Below are 14112 nucleotides of genomic sequence, written 5' to 3'. Positions count from 1 at the left end.
GCAATACGAAAAATGAAACCATAAACCACATAGCAAGTGAATGCCCGGCACTTGCACAGAACCAGTACAAAAAGAGGCATGATTCAGTGGCAAAAGCCCTCCACTGGAGCCTGTGCAAGAAACATCAGCTACCATGCAGTAATAAGTGGTACGAGCACCAACCTGAGGGAGTGATAGAAAACGATCAGGCAAAGATCCTCTGGGACTATGATATCAGAACAGATAGGGTGATACGTGCAAATAGACCAGACGTGACGTTGATTGACAAAGTCAAGAAGATAGTATCACTCATTGATGACGCAATACCATGGGACACCAGAGTTGAAGAGAAAGAGAGTGAAAAAATGGATAAGTATCAAGATCTGAAAATAGAAATCAGAAGGATATGGGATATGCCAGTAAAAAATTGTACCCATAATCATAGGAGCACTAGGCACGATCCCCAAAGGATCCCTGAAAGGAATCTAGAAAAACTAGAGGCTGAAGTAGCTCCAGGACTCATGCAGAAGAGTGTGATCCTAGAAACGGCGCACATAGTAAGAAAAGTGATGGACTTCTAAGGAGGCAGGATGCAACCCGGAACCCCACACTATAAATACCACCCAGTCGAATTAGAGGACTGTGATAGAGCAAGAAAAAAAAATAAATAAAAAATAATAATAATAATAAATGTGTAATTAATTTATATAAATATTATTTTCACACAAAAAAGTAATTTTGTCGATTATTTTTTCCTATATACAAACCTAGGTTGTCTAACCAACAAAAAAAAAAAAAAAGGATATCCGCTTGGGAACGCGCCGCCGCTACCGCATACAAAGAGTTCAAACTTGAATCGCTGTACCTGGGTCTGGGGTAACTGCGCGGGGTGAGCCCGGGCCAGCTTGGGTAGGTCATTGTGATACCATTCTTTTCGCGGTAGCCGTCGTGTCAACACCTACTCCTTCCGCCTTGACCCGACTTGAGATAAACAACGCATGACCGCCGACTGTAGTCTTCTTTATCGTGATATATCTTTGACATCCTGTGCTTGAGTGCTTCCCCAGTGCCCTTTCCTATCCTTTTATTTATCCTTTAGTATTACCTAGCATCCTAACTTCCCTGTAAGTATGGAAGGCGGATCTATGGTGGGTTTTTCGGGAGGATTTGGTGTGTGTGTTTCCGATGGCATGCGTTGCGGTACATCTTGCCTTCGCCAACCTCGGATCCATCTGTGGTGTATGCTTGTAGGGGTTTTGATGTTCCCCTGATGCATCGTGTTCAACCTGCGCAGTAGGAATAATGATCAGTGGCTCTCTATTGAGGCGCATGAGTGTTTTCAGTGACGCTAATGTTGATGCCGATAAGCCTAGGCCTAGACCGACTACTGTGGGGGCCTAAGGCCGTGTGTGAGGGGATAGTGCCCAATTGGAGAACACTAGGCCTAGTAATCCTTCCTCCTTATTAACGGGGACCCACCAGTTAGTGAGCCTAGTGTCCTTCCCAAGAAACTTAGGCTAAGAAACCTTCGTCGTCGGGGCTAGGAAAGCAGGTAAGAGGAAAGAAGCTACCCTAGGGGCTGGGATCCATGTTCCTGCCTCGAAGCGTAACAAGAAGGGGTCTTCAACCGAGAGCTTGTTCCCGCCTAGCCTAAAGGCCGAACTATCTAGGTATGACCATAGCAGTACCGAGACACAGCCGGGTGCCAAGGTAACCCCCTGTTCCTCTCGGGCACAATCAGTCCACCCCAGGAGGGATCCGGTGACGGACCTGATGCCTCACCCTCCCATCCCTGAGGACAGTGCTAAGGAGCCCGGAACGGGACCCAACTCGCAGGAGCCGGAGCCCCCTCCCCTCCAGAAGTTTGCGCAACCCGACGCAAGAAGCCAGCCAGCCACAACGCTCGTAGGAGGAGCATCAATGGGGAGACCTTTCGATGCCGCAAGGCCTAGGTCGCGCTGAGAGACCAGTGCCAGCGTTGATGCCCGAAAAAGCTAGGCCTAGGCATGAGCCTAGTACCTCCGCACCACCTCCATCAGTTAGCCTAGGTACAGTGGGGGCCCAGGTCCTCACTCCCGCACTGGACATTGCGAACCTGGTCAAACAGGCGGTGGAGGACTACTTAAGCTCCAAAAAGGAGGTTTCCCAGCAAATGGAGAAGAAGAACACCAGTCTAGAGGAGTCTGCCCGTAAGATGGAAGAAGCCAGGAAGAAGTTCCTTTTGGAAAAGAAGTCAGAGGAACTGTTTCCAGATTTGGGTGACTGTCTGACTCTGATTCCCGAGCCCGATTCATGCTCCGAGGGAGAGCCCGATTCTGACCCCGATTCGGACGGCAGTCAGACTAGCTCACCTGCGGAACCCGAAGAACCCTTATCATTCAACCAGATTCTGTCGTTGATTAGAAGCGCCAATGGCCTAAACGGAAACATGAGGAACTAAACCAGGAGTTTCAGTCAGAGGTGCATAAGGTGCTCAACCTGAAGAATTCGCAGCCCCCCTCGGTCAGCCTCCCCTGGAGCAACCAGGTTAGGCTAGCCATGGCTAGAGCGTCCCGAGAAGCCACGACTTCACCAACTAGGGTATCTGAGAAACAGAGGTGGCTTCCTATCCCTGCTCAGGGGGCCAGCAGGTATTATAGGCCAACAGGTGACAAACTAAGGAGTCTGCATATTCCAGGGACCTTGCAGATCTCTTAGATGTCAGTCTGGACGCCCTTCAGAAAAAGCACCTCTTGCTCTCTCCCTCAGAAACCGAAGGACTCATTCGCGCTCTAGCTCTGGCCCTCGCTACGAATTCGTGGATGGAACGTCTACTGGCAGCACTTCCGCAGTTCTTACCCGAGCTCCAGCCTCAGCAGCAGCAGAACTTGTCTTCGTTCATGCAGTGTGGGATCAAGACTCTCTCGCACCAAGCAGACAACTTAGCGGTCCTGTGGGCTAATATGGAGGTGAAAAGGAGAGAGAATGCCTTCAAGGAGGCCAAATCGCCAGTGGTGAGAGACCTCCTCCCGGACTTACGGAAAAACCCGCTAGTTCCAGGAAGAACTTATTCCTGCGGAAGAAGTTCGCGAAGGCAGCGGAGAGAAGGAGCGATCTCTCCAATCTAGGGCTCTCTCCAATTCCGCAACCCCGGGCCATAGACCACGGCCAGCACCACAAATTAGCCAACAGGTAAGAGAAGCGCAGAGAACGGCTTTTCCTGTGCGTAGGTGAGAGGAGAAGAAACCTTACTCTGTGTCGAAGGACAAGTTCCATAGGGAGAAGACTCGTCCCTTTCCATCAAAGGAGCGGAAGCAGAAGGGCAACAGAAGAGAGGGAGGTCCCCGCAAGAAAATTCTAGGCCAGATCCTGCCCGTCAGCAGAAGGTAGGGGGGTTGCTTGGCTGCCAATTGGCAAGTGTGGCAGCAAGCAGGAGCGGAAGATTGGACCCTGCAGGTTATCAAGTCAGGCTACCGTCTTCCCTTCCAGTCTACACCCACTCTATCCCTACCCCCATCCAAGTCCCTTCCTATCGACCGGACTCGGACCGCGGACGGGCCCTGGAGGAGGAAATATCCAAGCTACTTCAGAAAGGGGCGTTGGAAGAGGTTCAGGATCCAGGTCCAGGGTTCTACTTCCAGACTCTTCCTGGTAGAAAAGGCAACAAGGGGTTGGAGGCCAGTCATAGACCTTTCACCCCTCAACAAGTTCCTTTCTCTGACAAAGTTTCGGATGGAAACGGCAGACTCCGTTCGAGCTTGTGTCAGGGAGGGAGACTTCATGGCCTCATAGACCTTCAAGATGCCTACTTGCCAAGTCCCTGTTCACCCCTCCTCCAGAAAATTCCTCAGGATTGTCAGCAAGGGAAAGACTCTGCAGTTCACCTGCCTGTGCTTCGGCCTCGCCACAGCCCCACAGGTGTTCACCAGGGTCTTCAAGATAGTGTCAGTTTGGGCACACGCAAGAGGCATCCGTCTCCTCCGCTACCTGGACGATTGGCTCATCTTAGCCGAGACGGGCTGCGCAGTGTGCGGAGCACCTTCAGCTAGTTTTGTCATTCGTTCAGGAACTGGGAGTGGTGGTGAATGTCGACAAGTCGGATTTCACTCCCAGACAAAGGATGGTGTACCTCGGAAAAATGACACTAGTATTCATCCCTCATGAAGGCCTTCCCCTCGGAGAACAGGGTCTCCGGCCTAGTATCTCAAGTGCGGGAGAGCTTTGGGGCCCAGCCCTCCCACAGCCAAACTCTGCCAGTCCATCTTAGGACACATGGCCTCAATAGAGAGACTAGTGCCTCACAGCAGAAGGCGTATGAGGCCGCTTCAGTGGCTGTTCAAGAAACAATGGTCTCCTCAGGAAGGGGACCCCAACAGCAAAAGAAATTCTTCTCTCCCAAGAAGTAAGGAAGTCCCTGGAGTGGTGGATGGTGGCCTTCCCACCTCCAAGGGGGCATCTCTCTCTCAGTCCGAGAAACCCCAGAGATTCTTCTCTTCACGGATGCATCAAAAGAAGGGTGGGGGGGGGGGCGCACCTGACGGAGGAAGAAGTGAGCGGCCCTGTGGTCGGAAGAAGAGAAAGCAGCTCACATCAATGTCTTGGAATTGAAGGCAGTCTTCCTCTCCCTTCTTCAGCACTTCCTGTCTCAACTCCAAGGAAAAACGGTGGGCCTAATGTCAGACAACTCCACGGTGGTGGCATATCTAAACAAACAGGGGGGCCACGTCTCACTGGATCTCTGTCGCCTGGCAGTACAAATCCAGGAGTTAGCAGAGGAAATGGACATCACCCTCAAGGGCAAGATATATTCCAGCAAGAAAATGTTTGGGCGGACCATCTGAGTAGGAGGGGAACAGTATAATCAACCACGAAGTGGTCCCTCCATCAAGAAGTAGCAGAATGGACCTGATAAAGAGGTTGGGTGCTCATCCGTTCGATAGACCTCTTTGCCACCGCATGGAACAGAAAACTGCCAGTGTTCTTCTCCCCACTCCCAACCCGCAGGCAGCGGGGGAGGATGCCCTCCTGCAAGATTGGAAGAACCTGGACGCTTACGCCTTTCCGCCTTTCCCCCTCCTCCAGAAGATCCTTCAGAAGATTCGCTACTCGCAGAACCTGCGAGTAACCTTATAGCTTCCTTGGTGGCCGGAAGCCCCCTGGTTCCCAGAAGTGCTGGATCTTCAGTTAGAGGACCCGGTAAGCCTACCAGACAGAAATAGATCTCCTCGCCCAACCCAAACAACGGATGCCTACACCCAAATCCGTCGGCCCTCCGCTTACACGGGTTCAGACTGTCATCAAAACAAATCCTCCGTGATAGAGGTTTTTCCAGGCAGTTAGCTGAGGCCATGGCCAATCCTGTGAAACCATCCTCAGGCAGATTGTACCAGGGAAAGTGGCGACTGTTTCAAGATTGGTGTCAAGATAAAGGGCATTGCCCCAGACGAGGCCACCATCCCTCAACTAGCGAGTTTTTTTCCACCACCTCAGGAAGGATAAACGACTATCCATATCGGCAGTGGAGGGTTATAGAGCAGCTTTAAATCAAGTATTCGCGTTGAAAGGCATGGACCCTCGCTGCATCTCCAGAAATTTGTTGCTCTTCAAGCACTTTAGGAAGACCTGTCCCCGAGAGCTACGGACTCCCCACTGGGATGTGGCCTTAGTTCCTGGAATCCTTGAGAGGTCCTCCCTATGAGCCCTTACATTCAGCTTCCTTGAAGAACCTCACCATTGAAGACCCTTTTCCTCTTAGCCCTGGCTCTTCGAAGAGGGTCAGCGAACTACACGCGCTGTCCTACGAAGTGTCACACACCAGGCGTTGGGAGGAGATGGGGTTCTCGTTTGTCCTGGCTTTGTAGCCAAGACTCAAGACCCATACAAGCCAGAGGAGATGTTTTCCTCTTTTACCATTCCTTCCTTGGGGATTTTACCGGCTTTGACAAAGAGGAACTGATTCTATGCCCGGTCAGAGCCATGAAAGCCTACCTCAGAGGACGAGACAGTTCAGACCGGCTATCAAACGGCTGTTCGTGCCGCCACGGGCAAGCATCCGAAAGAGGTGGCTAAGAATACCATCTCCTTCTGGATCAGACAGGTTATAAGAAGGGCCTACGAAAACAAGGAAGTACCAATGCCAAAGGTGAGGGCTCACGAAGTTAGGGGCATAGGCTCCTCTATGCTCTTCAGGAAGAAACCTCTCAGTGGGTCAGGTATTGAGAGCAGGCACTGGAAGAGTCAAACCACCTTCACCTCCTTCTACCTACGAGAAGTTACGTTTCAATCTCTAGAGGTGTTCTCTCTGGGCCCCATTGTCGCAGCCCAAGAGATCCTCTAGGCGTTTGGTCACCCGCACTGCGTACCTCAATTTGGAAATACACACACACACACTCCCAGCAATTCCCGCCTAAGTCTGGCCGAATGTAAGGGGTATGAGTGAGTTTTTCCTGGTAATATCCTACGTATGAACTGTAACTGTCCATGACACGACTTGGCCACTACTGACTTACCTGGAGAGTAGAATGATGGCTAAGAATCCTTCAGGAACAGCTCTCTGAGTAAGTATTAGTACCATAGGTTAGGACAACAGCCGGACCCCTTGGGTTCTCCCCTATTGAATCCTTACCGTGTAGTGTCATGAGGAGTAGGGGGTCTGGGTTAACATCAGGTCGTGTGAAGTTATTGGCGGCTCTTCAAGGGTACATTCAGGTCACTCACCTTCCATCCTCAGTTCGAGTCTCCTTTTGTTAGACAACCGACGGTTTGTACTTAGTCGGAACAAAAGTAATTTTGTCGAAAATTATTTTTTTCCTATATACAAACCTAGGTTGTCTAACAGATTAATGGCCCGCCTCATCCACCCCTCATTGAGTTATGGCCCCCCTTTTGAAGAGTGTGTCTGTTTAGACTAAGTATTCTAACGGCTCGATAATAAAGACACGGACAGCAACACCAGAATAAGATAATTGGGGCCACGAACACCAAGATTATACACCATTTCAAGGTGCAAAACTTCCTCTTATAAAAACAATACATTTCTCAAATGCCATCAATAAGTTTTAGTTATCAGTGGACGCCGGGGAGAAACATTTTCACAGGTCTTGACAAAGTATGGTTCCTTTACCTAAATCTTTTTCAGTCCGATAATAAAAGTCTGATCGGAAATCCCTCTTGACGATAAGATTAGTTCTTCGCGACATCATCGATCAACTTAGAGATAGCGTATTTCCTGAACACTCTTTGTCATAAATTACTGCACTTTAAAAGAAAATGAAGATAAGATGAACTCAGATTAACCTGATTAACTTTTCTATTTTGATCAAATGGGAAAATTCCAAGTAACAACGGTGATATGATAAGAGTTCACACAATATCGTACCTGGATATGGATTAAGGTAGCGTCATCGTTGTTATTATGATAATACCTGGATAACCCGACCGCTTTTTCAGTTTTATTGTTATTATTATCATTATTCAGAAAACTCCCTTTCCCTCATCGCAAGATGAAATAATACCCAAGAACTGTACAGAATGGAATATGACATACGCAGTACTAAATGCTTACAATTCAAGCAAATCATTAAAGAATTTTATGTTGAATCAACGAGTAAAAACTCCCTACATGTCAGTTTATAGAGAAATAATTGGAAGAACCAATCGCAGTCGATGCGACGTCAGATTAAATTAATCGGTCAGTCATGCAACTACGATACAGACTAAGAAAAGGGAGATGGGATGACGATACCCAAATGCACCATTTCGTTGTGTAGACAACGAATAATATATACAAATCTCAGACTGTAAAACAAAACAGTAATGTTGAGAACTCAAATAATGATTTCATAACTTTGGGCACGCGAATGAAGTGCGAGTCTCCAAAATATAGATATACAAATATTTACAGCATCAGCAAGATAACGAAACGAAAAGTGCTCACGTTGTTTTTAGCAATAAGACTTTCACCATTTTCCCCTAACATAATGTGGACCTTATTATTATCTCCATGAAAAGAGAAGAAACACTCCGGAATGAGCATCAAAGGAAAATGGTTTACAATAATCTGGACAAGACATCTTTGTATCCTTTCTGTTAACTAATGAATTATTCACATTGTAAATCACTCAAGAAATGGCGGTTCAGAGGAGACATGAAGAAACACGAGTAGCTCGTGACAGCGCCAGCTGACGTCCTTTGGGAACTATAGGCGAGTTAGAAAACCTAGACTTACTTGGATGAGAACTATGGGTGGGGAGGCTATAGGGGTGAATGGAGATTCCTGGAAGATAAAGCACAAATGCTGAGGATCGTTAAATTACTCTGGCTATGAAAAGTGTATGGCGCGCATGAAGATGATTAATATTATTATTATAATATATTTAGTAGATGAAACTTATTTAGTATATGGAACAAGCCAACGGAGACCATTAACTGGAAATTCAAGTTTCCAAAGAATATGGTGTTCATTAGGAAGAAGTAAGACGAAATAAAGGAAAATACAGACAGAAAAGATCTCACTTATTGAAAAATGAAAAGAGGAGACTAATAAATAGGTAAAAATATATTAAAATGCAAGAGTAGTATGAGTGCAGTAATGCATTGCATCTTCGCCTGAACTGATCAACAGAACTTTCATAGTTCAAAGTGCGCATTAACACAAAAGCAGCTTTTTAAATTATGCAAATTTTGGTGTCCTATGAAATTAACCATCAGTGGTAAAACCATCTTCACAAGTGTCAACAGACTAAGACTCAAATGGGCCGTTCTCATGCAGACGAATGCTACGTGTCCAGCAACTGGAAAGAACTGTCCATCCGCCTGTGGTGTTTGCGTATGGTAACACTGCGTCCCGGGCTTTAGATAGTTACGCTATGTGTAAGTTTTAGGTAAATAAAAGGATATCTGGGTGTACATTTGCAACTGGAAAGTGTTTTAATAATTTACTGTAGAATTACACCGTTAATATTCGAAGTAGGATATTGTTATAATTGTTGAATGTAAGCTGAATGTAACTATCTAAAGCCCGGGACGCAGTGTTACCATACGCAAACACCACAGGCGGGTGGACAGATGTAAAAAAAAAAAAAAACAGTATAGTATGTCCCCTGTCAAGTGAAGGTACCAACAGCGTCTAGAAGCACTACTTTGAGTGGGAAAAAATCTGGTAAAATTCGTGTCAGTTCGCAAGAAAGAACGATAATGTCTAAATAACAGTGTAAAAGTAACCAAACGTGTATTTTTTTTTCTCTCTCTCTCTCTCTTTTATCTCTGTTTGGGCCCAGAGGCCAAGTTCTCTCTCCTGTAGCATCCAGCGAGACGGCGACATTTCATCGCCACCGTCGGCAAGACCAACCCAGCCGGGGGCGGCAATACTCTTCGCCGCTTGAAGAGGAAGAGGCCATCATGCTGTGAGATCGACGTCGGCTGACTAGATACGACGACGATGTCTTCGGTTCAAATCCTGAAGCAATGAGCAGCAGCATCCCAACTCCGTCACACTCCGTGGCGACTCGATCTTCCTGTCCCGGTCAATCGCATCGTGGAGAGAGACAGAGATTGTTCAGAGACCGTTTCACAATGAGAAACGTAAAATATTATACATACATGCGTCTATATGTACATGTGCATGCATGGAATCACGCCGTCGCGTTGATGTGTAATGCAAATAGATGATAAATATTCTTTTTCTTCCATCTGACTTTCCACCCTCTCTGACAATTGTTTCAAGGGCAAATTGTTAGGTTTTCTTCTTATTACACCTTTCAAACATTCTAACTGTCAGTTTCCCTTTCACCGGTGATTGACCTTATAGGTCCAAGTGCTTGGCCTTTGGCCTAAATTCTATATTCAGTTCAATTCGTAAGAAAGGTATATCTTCGATCAAATGCAACCGATTAGCAATGTGTCTCACCTATACTGTATGCGGTCCGCCGCCTACGACTATTGTCCCGGGAAGATCACTTCATCAATGACAGGTCTGACCAGATACGTACTCTACCCTCGATACAGGTGCAAGGTTTTGAGTTTGAACGTCAGCTGCACTCTCTCTCTCTCTCTCTCTCTCTCTCTCTCTCTCTCTCTCTCTCTCTCTCTCTCTCTCTCTCTTGCTAAGATCTTAGCTTCTCAGTTTCCATGTGCTACTTTGCAAATCTTTCTCTCTCTCTCTAATATATATATATATATATATATATATATATATATATATATATATATATATATATATATATATATATATATATATATATATATATATATATATATATATTATATATACATCGTTACGAGTTTCTCAGTTTCCATGTGCTACTTTGCAAGTCTCTCTCTCTCTCTCTCTCTCTCTCTCCTCTCTCTCTCTCTCTCTCCTCTCTCTCTCTCTCTCTCTCTCTCAACAAAGGAGGCATTCAAACCCAATCTAGCGCATCGCCTCCAATGATCCCAGAGAAAGAGCCGAGAGACTATCATCATCACATCAAGTTCAAAGGAAATGTATCGCAGAATGACCAACTACCGCGAATGGAGCAATGCCCCTCAGTAAACGCTGCTGTATTTTCTGCGTCATAAGAAGACGAGAAAATGTCATCACCGCCTGAAACAAACAAATGCCTTGATTTCAATACTAAATGGAAGTTGAACGGACTGCTTTAAATTTCATAGCAAGAGCACCAACTAGCATAAGGCCAACAGTATTTTATAACCACAGTTCTGACTCCCGAAATCGGGAAGGTAGGAGGTGACAAAATGAAATGCATTAACCCCTTATCCAAGAATGGTTCATATTTAGGATGTTGCCGAACAGGTATTAGGTACCCAAGAACTCAAGAAGACGAGCATAGAGAGTGACCAGTATGCAAACCACATGCAGAGAGAGAGAGAGAGAGAGAGAGAGAGAGAGGAGAGAGAGAGAGAGAGAGAGTACGCACGTTTATGACAAAACAACCCTGAATTCAGCCGCAGGCCTATGCCACTTTTGTTCTCTCGGCCAATTTAGTCTTTTAGGGCACAACGAGTTACCAAATCTAAAGTCTAATTTAAAAATGAGATTGTGGATTTTACGTAGGCCTATGTAAAGAATAAATTGGAAGTTCCGAAAACAATTCATGTCAAAGTTCTGGGTAAAACGTAAGTCAAAATTACTTGCTAGCCGTTAGTAATTCATTATATAAATAAGTCGATCACTAGTCTTCACAAATCACTAATTCGTTTCCATCTACCTGAAGAATTAAATATGGCAGGAATTGCAATCTCATTTCCCGAAGTGAAAAATTCTTGTAGCTATTCATAATCTGCCATGTTACAACTTGAGAGTTATTTAGAAGTAAAGCCAAATAGGATACGATAATCTACAACCTTGCAGTAACCACCCACAATTGCTAAAAGCGTGCTGTTGCCATGACGTAACGAAATAGGAAAATACAGTGCGCAGGTGTAATTCAGGAAGGCACTGCAAAATACACACTATATCAAAATCTATGTAGTCTTAAGAAACAACTCACCAGGGACTAGAGGTCTGCTGATAATATATGGGACTAAAAAATTAAAAAAACAATCCACGTTCCAATGATCGAAGATCACTACGTACACATGAGCACCGTGCAACCTTGGACTCACTCACTCACTGAGGATTCAGTGAAGAGAAACTTCACCGAAACTGAATAGGAATAAGCGCCCCCCCCCCCAAAGATGATCCTCCCCTCCCCACATCCTACCAAGTCCACCCCCAACAGAGCCATCAGTTCGGATTTATTTATTGTCCCAAATTCAATCTAAGGAGACACAGTCTTTACCAGCTTACACGATACTTATGGAAATAAAAGATGTTTAAGAGAGAGATATGCAGTTGATAACGTAATCACTAAAAAGAAAACGTAAAACACATTTATTTTGTATCTGGAGTCAACTCAAGGTCCCCCAAATGGCAGTCCCCCCCCAAACTCCCTCCAGGTAAAACGTCTTCCTGTGGAAGGGTGTACGATAATTTCGTTTCTTTTTATCGCTAACATTTTTCTTTTCGTTTGCACTGCACAGACTAAGAGTTGAAAATATGCTGACTTACTATACGCTTCTGTGGGCAAACAACAAACAGTAAATGGGGAAGGGGATACACCGCAAGTAGCGAAAACTCGCTACAACAGAACTGGAAACAATCACATCGTAACTTCAGTTATGGAATGCCGCCATGTCTGTGGGCACAGTGTTTGTCTTCAATAAAACAAGTCTTGGGGGATTTCTTTCATTATGTGAAACAACGAAAGTCATCTCAGACCATTCTGACATTTCTATTCTATACAGCTGAACTGAGCGAGGGAAAAAAAACCATTACTGGAAGATAAACCTTGAAATGGTTTACTTTTCTATACTTAGATGTCGCTGAAGTCGTCGCCATATGAGGCTAAGGAGTAAGGAGTTTCTTGAGTGACGAGCAATATTCCCCGACTCCCGAATAAACGCTAATAGGTGACCAACATATTCAGAAAATCATATCACGCCGAGGCTGCTTGAGGGAGTGTTTCTGTTCTTAATTCGTGTGCCAGGCTGCATCCGATATCAAGTTCTGGGAGCAAGACGGAAAGGTCCAATGTCAGACAATCACATGCACCCGATCAGCATGACGCTTTGGTAGTTGCGATTCAAAACCATTTACTGAAGATCCTGTCTCAGGGGCGTGCACGGACTTTCAGAAGGGCCTCAGGGGTTCAAGTGGAAAAAAGGACACTATCCTAGTTTTTGAAAATGAAATATACCATGCTTTATATGCTACAGTTTATTTATAAATAATATGAGACACATACATATGTGTGTGTTAATTGAAAGAACATTGTGACATTATTCAAATCCAGTAAATTCAATGGAAGTATGCTAATGACAAATATTGGTCCAATATCAGTCAACCTATATGTAGTACGTATAATATGATCCAATTAAAATATTTCTGACATAAAGGGCAACTTAGCTATGAACAAGACAAGGGGCGGGGCTCGAACATCCCCCCGCCCCCAACACCGCACCCCAAGTGCATTCTCCTGTTCTAGCAAGTGAATATATTTACCGGATGCTTTACTTATTTTTTTTTTTATAATTCTGAATACGTCCATGTTTGATTTCCGATGTGATTCCATCAGAAACTCAGTGTCACAGGTCAACCTTGAACCATTATTAATCAAAGGCATCAGTAGTTAGTCCTACGGAATCTCTCTCTCTCTCTCTCTCTCTCTCTCTCTCTCTCTCTCTCTCTCTCTCAAATTAGCTTAAGCTTGAATTTCCAAATAACCTCAACCGCCAGTAATAACGTATGGACGCATTGTACTTCTGCTGTAAATAGACTAAAACACGATCGAAGGACGATTGCCTGTGAAAAGGTAAGAGAGAATCTGCTACACCCCGTGGACCATAGATAAGGGACTGAGGTAGATTACGATTGACCTAATTCATTGTGAGATTACCTTCGAGTTCCAATTTTGTGTGTGTGTGTGCGTGTGTTTGTAGTACCTACTAGTTCTTATGCTTTATTTCTACATAAATTCGGACAAAGGGAGGGACTGAACTTATTCGAAAGCGGGGACTATTGAAGAACAGGGCATGTCAGAGTAACTTCCAAAACTTTTTCGAAATATTTAGGAAACCAAAGCGATATATATATATATATATATATATATATATCTATATATATATCTATATATATATCTCTATTAATTTATATTATATATATATATAGATATATATATATATATATATATATATATATATATATATATACATGCTGTGTGTGTGTGTGTGTGTGTGTGCGCGCGTGTGTAGTAGTAGTAGTAGTAATAGATGATCAGAGATCTACATATGAATTCAGTTGAGTATCGCATCACACCGACTGGTGGCCATAAAGACATGCGAATGGGTACAAATGTAGGGGGGGGGGTGTGATATTGGAGTTGGGGCTGAGGGGGAACGGAGGGCGAACAAGGGAAGAAGTTATAAAAAAAAAAAAAAAAATCATAGTGATGCTGGGTGAACAACGTATCAAGAGCTTACCGGTTTTACTTCTAGCAAAAGACAGAGAGAGAGAGAGAGCGAGAGAACAAACGGCAAATTTTAGAATATGACTTTGTAAATTCGTCTCAGAGAAGCATAAACGCGTGCGCGCGCACACACACACACACACACTCA

At 44.9% G+C, this 14112-nt stretch overlaps 1 protein-coding gene across 1 annotated transcript in view; it reads right to left on the bottom strand.

Annotated features, from left to right (window-relative positions):
* LOC135202090 (uncharacterized) overlaps positions 1 to 11606 on the bottom strand; it is a 33793-nt gene extending 22187 nt beyond the window's left edge. The window contains exon 1 of the mRNA XM_064231351.1: positions 11448 to 11606. The gene's annotated coding sequence lies outside the window, so the exon portion shown is untranslated. The remainder of the gene's footprint in view (positions 1 to 11447) is intronic.
* Between the last annotated feature and the right edge of the window lie 2506 nt (positions 11607 to 14112).

This window comes from Macrobrachium nipponense, chromosome 23 (genome assembly GCF_015104395.2).
Source record: "Macrobrachium nipponense isolate FS-2020 chromosome 23, ASM1510439v2, whole genome shotgun sequence".
Lineage (NCBI taxonomy): Eukaryota > Metazoa > Arthropoda > Malacostraca > Decapoda > Palaemonidae > Macrobrachium > Macrobrachium nipponense.
The sequence above is the reverse complement of the archived record's forward strand: the minus strand, read 5'-3'. Positions and strand labels throughout refer to the sequence as shown.